The sequence below is a fragment of the Perca flavescens genome, chromosome 3, assembly GCF_004354835.1.
Source record: "Perca flavescens isolate YP-PL-M2 chromosome 3, PFLA_1.0, whole genome shotgun sequence".
Taxonomy (NCBI): Eukaryota; Metazoa; Chordata; class Actinopteri; order Perciformes; family Percidae; genus Perca; species Perca flavescens.
Genome location: NC_041333.1, coordinates 18374078 through 18380849, shown reverse-complemented (window position 1 = coordinate 18380849; position 6772 = coordinate 18374078). Strand labels below are relative to the sequence as shown.

Genomic DNA, 6772 nt, shown 5'->3' with positions numbered 1-6772 from the left:
AATAATACCAACGGTGTCCACAAGGTGGCACACTAACACTTGTCTCATTGTGAAGGACATGCATTACCCGAATGACAGGAGATGTTGCAGTGAAGCTATATATAAATACACATGCTTTAGTTGACTTTGACAAATCAAAATGAGGGTATTTAAATGTTTTGTCTCTCCCCCAGAATATTAATCATATGACCCAAAATTACAAACACTGCTACCTGTTGAACATGCTCTGAACCTGTTGAAATCCCACCAGCAGGAATTATATTGCTTGGGTATTTTAACACTGTAGATCATGATCCAGAAGAAACTCAATGAGAATGATCAAACTATTTGTCTGCAGCGATACTACCCTTAACACAGTGCTGCTGGAGGCACTAATCTCAGTCCACTAGAGTTCAGTGTAATATTTCTGTTTTTGAATAGTTTAGCTGTTAAAATGTTTGAGATGTTATTTCATGTTAGACATTAGCATCAGAAGTGGGGAAAAAAAGACCTATGGTGTAATAATACAAAACTAAGTGTATTATTTCACACAATTTGCATATATACCTTTTGTAATTACTTATTTGCAATCTGAATGACTGAAATATAAGGCAAGAGTGGAATATGCATATTAACTGGAATTACATATGCACAGGCAATAAATTATTCCCTTAATTTCCAGATATGGATCCTGTGTAAAATACTCTCAAAGGTCTGTGTGGGGGGAAAAGGAGTAAAATATATACCCCAAAATATTATCCCACTAGTCCTGTTGCATTTATTGTCTGGAAATTATGATTGTCTAACAACAGTTTTGTGTTATCTCAGCTTATATGTCTTTTGCACAAAGGCTTCTTAGGCCAAGTGTTTGAGTCTGCTTACCCTGAAGGTGTGTGGTATTTGTGTGTTGTTCTTTACAAAATATTAAACCTAATTATATTTTGGTTTGAGTATGCTTTTATATTAAACTGAATAAAATAAAACTAGTCAAACTTTTGTTTGGGGTTTTGATAACAACATACAATAACATTGACAGCATACAAGTAGCCAGTGATGGAACAAGTATTGAGATATTTTACTTAAGTGAAATTAGTAATAGAAGTACAAAAGTATGTGCAGAAAAATTTACTTAAAAGTATGTGCAGCAAAATTTACTTAAAAGTATAACTGGTACAAGTACTCATTAGGTGGCAGAATGGGTCCTGTCAGTGTGTTATATTTTTGTATTATTACTGATGCATAATAAGCAGCATTTTATTGTTGCTGGTTTCCTTGTTACTTTTTACCTAATTCCACTGTCAGGTAATTTAATCTAGAATAATATCGTATAGGCTGATCACATGTTTTATATGTAAATTATGTATTTATGAAGTGGCTATAGCTGACAGATAAATAGTGGAGTAAAAAGTACAATATTTACGAATGTAGTGGCGTGGAAGTATAAAGTAGCCTACCGTAAAATACAGGTACCTCAAAAGTACAGTACTAGACTAGTAGTAAATGTTCCTAGTTACTTTCACTACTGCAAAATGCATTCACCATAGTGTACATTGTCAGTTAAAATCCCAAACTCTTATCTTTTTGCATGTACAAATAGCAACCATAGGGATTCAAGGGCGGAGCGCTCCCGTCAGACCGTGAACGCGAGTTTTTTGCGCGCTCCCGGCTGAAGGCGAATGCGGTAGCCTACGAAAAAACAAGCAAGCAGCGCCGGAGAGACAAGACGGGCACAGTTTACCTCCACATCACAAGATCATATTTTGGAGCGGAAATTTCACGCCCTGTCGGGTCGTGTTACCGTTAAAGACGGCTGAGGATATTCACGGGCAGAAACCATAGGGTGAGTCCGAATAGTTTTCTAATATGAAGCCGGTCAGGGTCGAAGGAATCCGGCGTTAGGTGGGGAAAATGACGATGTGGCTGTAATTTTTGCACCTCCTTTTTATGTCTCAAAATGGCGGATAGGCCGCTTGGGCTGGAGCAGCAGGTACCTTGTCAGTGGAGCATATCCTTGTTTCCAGATAAACAATCTTGTGCGCTTACTATAGTTCAAGTCTGTCGACGTTACCTACGGTGTAAGTTAATTGTAGCTAATTGAGCTTGAATGCATCTTATGAGCCTGTAGTTTTCGTTTAAGTGAATGTACGAGCTAACTTTCTGACTGCATCGCCGGGAAGCTAACTTGGCTAACGTTAACTTTAGCCAACATTAGCTAACGATAACTGGGCATAACGTTAGAGGACGTTAAGCTACCGGCTGGCACCGTCGTCATGTCGACCGAAATCGTTAGCGACCACAGTTAGGACAACATGTCCAGTGTGCTGCAGCTTCACACCACCGCTGTATTAGCTAAGTGATATTCATTATCAGGTTTTCGTTGTACATGTGTTGTGCTCATCTAACTGTAATTGAATATCAGACACCCCTGCTGCAGTTTTCTAACATGACATGCTCCTGAGTACATTATTCCTTCTGCTGTTTGTCGCTGTCATACTGGTGTATGCTCACTGATGGCTGCTGCTGCCATCATCATCTGCAACTCGGTCTGCTTCATGCGGTTTGTTGGCTCAGTGTTGGAAAATCAGGGTGGAGCACATCGCAGTCTATGAGTTTGTATATTGCGTCTAACCAGTACCTAAGTGTCTGCCTTGTTTTCAGTTTGCACATTTTCTCTCTCATTGTGAGGGTGTGATTGAGTGATTCGGAACAGGAATTTGTGGACCGAGGGCTTACACTGGGATGAATGCAAATCATTGCTGTGGTTGCTCACACTGTTCTGTGCACTGATCCGACAAACGAGTCCCCCTCGAAATGTTGGGCAACCTTGTATTGATATCGGATATAGAAAATTGGTTTAAGCAAGGATCCTTGGGTGAGTTATTCTTCCTAGCCGCGCCTGTAAGGACCGCGCAGCAGCTGATCAACTGGAATTATGGGATATTGATGAAAATTTGCTTTTATTTTTTATTATTATTATTATTATTATTATTATTATTATTATTATTATTATATAAAAGCAGTGTTCAGCTTCAAAACCAAACTTTGACTTTGGCTATGACTGACTTAAGGAATGTAATCCCTTTTTTCAGTTTGTGGTTATTTTGACAGCTATAATCTTAACAGTTGGTTGGGCTTTTGTGAATCTAGCAATACTATTCTGACATAAACACAACTAACCCTTGAACAAATGAGCTATTGAATATCTTGCTACCTGTGGTGAGTCAATGGAGGGTTCCTCTAAGTTTAGACTGTTTTCTCGGTTATCTCAATGTTAGTTTATGTCTTTATCTACCTAATTAGCCCATATTTAGCCCCTAACTTATTATTTAACTACACATACCATTTGCACATTTGTTATCAAAGTCAGGCCGATTTCTGACGAACTAATCTGCGTTTATGAATTATTAGTTTTTTGGTGAAGACCTTGGTGTTGTTTATTCTAAATGAAAATGCTATAAAAATTTGAGTATATAATGTTATTAAGTTTGACAGCATTTCACATGTCAGAAAGCCACCATGATGTAGAAATGGCACAAAGTTCAAACTGCAGTGCACAATATTTGAAACCGTGTCAAACTGTGTATTGCAAGACCAAATTTCTGTGTTCTATTTGGAAAAAATGAGCTAATATGAAAACAGCAGCTCTCATTCTTTAAAAAAAAAAAAGTAGAAGACGTGCTTCATTTTTCTCACAGTTTACTTGAAAGTGATCTCAGTCAGTCCTATGTTTTATTAAAAGTTGATTTGAATAAGTGAATCCCGGCTGCCCGTCTCTATTCAGTGCTGCCAGCAATGGAAACGCAGCAACTCCAATTGTACAAGCTTCAACCATTACAAGAGCACTTGTTATCAGTTAAACAACTGGAGAGCAAAGCAAATGACCGCAACATAACATGTAGTGTGTTCCTCTCAAATGTCTTTCGGGTAGTCTTGTCAAAGAAAAGATTGAAGTATTGTCTGAAAGGAGCAGAATGTTTTGCCGAGGGGGCCTCCTCTTTATTTTGTGTCGACAGCCAATGATGAGCCTGAGAGGCTGTTTATCTTTGTGATTGTGGCGGGCTGAAGGGCAGATACCGTATGAGTTGTCTTCCCTTAGCTGACAGTAGCGCAGACGTTGACCTTCCAGACAGGGTGCCCACCAGCTAGCTAACTGGTCATTACTGACCTGCTGCCAGCAGCAACTGACAACCTACAAATGGCCGCTTTGATTGTGAGGAAATGTCTGACAATGTTATGCAATATCGCTTGTCCAGGAGCTTATCAATACTTTGGTACTGACCAGTCCAGAATAGGGCTGGGCGATATGGAGAAAATCAAATATCACAATATTTTTGACCAAATACATTGATGTCGATATTGCTATTATTGTAGGGTTGACTATTTGTGCTTTCATAAAACATTAACACAATGAGATTTTTAATAAATAATCACCAATAATGTGGATACAATCACTAAGTGGGTAAAGGCAAAAGTAAGTCTGGTAAATTAAATCCCCTTACTGTAATGCAGCCTTTAAAACCAGAAACAGACAACACTTGTCATATTACGATATCCAAAATTTAAGACCATATCTAGCCTCATATATCGATATAATATCAATATATTGCCCAGCCCTAGTCCAGAACCGGTACCAGTTTAGTACTGGTTCTTGATACCCATCCCTAGTTATAGTGGGTGCCAAAGTAGCCTGAAGAATTGAAAGGTTTTGATTTGAACGTGCTTCATACTTGCCAGCTTGGCAAACATAACTGACAGACTCATCAAACAACTCCAGTCTAAATTTAGAGCTATAATAATTTAAACCAGTAACTTGTTGGCAAGAAGTGAATACCCTGGATGGATTGAGAAAGCATTTTTTGGCTGCTAGGTGGAACTTTGCTTGTACAACATGTATGAATGAAGGGTGCTAACTAGTGTTCATTGTGTTGTTCCCACCTGTATGCAGGTTGGCTGAGGCATGTGTTTGATTTGATGTTCCTGTGAGCTTCCTGCCTACTAGAGGTGGGGGGAAAAAATCGATACAGCATAGTATCGCAATATTTTCTGTGCCAATACTGTATCGATACACAGACGCCAAGCATCAATCTTTTATTATATATGTGTTGGTCAGTTTGTCTGCTTGACAATCTGATTTTGCAGCAATACAATTGAAGTGAGATGAACAAACAGAGAAATGTATCTTTTTAAATAAAACAGATGTTGACAAAGTTTCCTTTTGGGGACATCATTTGAAATTGGGAAAAATTTGAAGTTGGAAAAAAGTTTATGAATTGCAATATATCGCAGAATATTGCAATATGTTTAAAATCGCAATAATATCGTATCGTTACATAAGTATCGTGATGATATCGTATCGTGAAGCCTCTGGTGATTCCCACCCCTACTGCCTACTGATTCTCTTTTCCCTGTGTGTGGATGTGGGCTCTGATCTACTAAGCAGGCCTCTTACGTCAGGTAACACAACTGATGATGATGGCCTGGTAATTTTATTGGCAACATACACTTGTCAGTATGAGAGATGAGTACCTTTCCATCTGGTGACTAGTGTTTGAAAATGTATAGAGGAACAACCAAGGCTGGTCAATACAGAATTCATTCCTACATCTGCTGCTTTGTGTTAATAGCCCTCCTTTTTTTTTTTTTTTAGGCACTGAAGGAAGGTGCCACTAGCTCTGTAATTTAAGGTTAGCTGATTGTTACCAACCCACATAACTAAACTGACACAGGCACCTTGCGAGTCCTAACTGCTACAGATCTTAAGCTGAGCCAGATGTTCACTCGGTTAGTGAGAAAGCTCTTTGGATGATTTCTGTCAGAGTGGTTTTACCAAGAACAACCATTCACGGAAACTAGAGATGATTTACAGAATATTCAGCCTTTCAGTCCTATTGGTTATAGGTTGGCTGGTTTAAGAATTTGTGATGAACAGGCCTCTACACAGGCTAATTTCAGAGCTGCTTCATTGCTTGACCATAATAAATTATCCATGTTTATCAAGCCGATGCAGCACAGTGATCCTCTGTGTAGGCATGCTAATTGCTTTGTGTGTAGCTGTCTCCTGTTAGGGACATGTTATGCCACACAATTATCTTAATCAAGTATATGTATAATATAGTGTTGGTAACACTGCCGAAGTTAAGGTTACTTGTATTGTCTCCCATAAGAGATAAGAGAAACATTGGATTTAGGGAATTTCTGCATCAAAACCAAACATCACAATGAAACATTACATTTTTGAAATTACTTTCTAAGAAGAAAATCTGTTCAATAAATGAACTAAACCCCATTTCATTGTATCTACTTAAATATCTAAATGTGTAAGCGAGCAGATCACATGAGATGAGAGACATGAGAGCTTTGTTTTAGTTAGTAAGTTTATGACGTGTCAGTGTCACAGCCAAATAATAAAACTATCAAAGACACCCCTGTTGGCCAAGTTTACTGGGCTGAAGAATTATATTAGTCGATTCTGTAGTTGAGTCCTCACTGCTAAAAGACCTGAGAATTGCTAAAACTTCAGTGGAATACTAACATCAAAAAGATGCATTCTTATATTTTGAAAACTTATACCACAAATCTTTACAGAATATCACTATCATTATGTTGTCTCCCAGTTGTATTGACCTGCAGCTTTGTCAGCATGCAGAGAACATAAACAGTGTTGTGGAATCACCCTTTTTTTTGCAGTCTAGGATGATAATGTAACATTCCCAGGACAGGAAGGTGAAGTTATCAACAGAAAATGAAGGCGCTCCAGATTCCAGAGATGCTTGCTTTTGAAAGAGGACAATGA

The 6772-nt window shown here is 38.4% G+C and overlaps 1 protein-coding gene across 3 annotated transcripts in view; it reads left to right on the top strand.

Moving 5' to 3' along the window:
* The first annotated feature begins 1600 nt into the window (after positions 1 to 1600).
* Positions 1601 to 6772, top strand: part of pafah1b1a (platelet-activating factor acetylhydrolase 1b, regulatory subunit 1a) — a 49169-nt gene continuing 43997 nt past the window's right edge. The window contains exon 1 of one of the 3 annotated variants that reach the window (XM_028572966.1): positions 1601 to 1819. The gene's annotated coding sequence lies outside the window, so the exon portion shown is untranslated. Of the gene's footprint in view, positions 1820 to 1880; positions 2055 to 6772 lie in introns of those variants that run through there. The other 2 variants (XM_028572969.1, XM_028572968.1) reach the window with 2 other exon arrangements.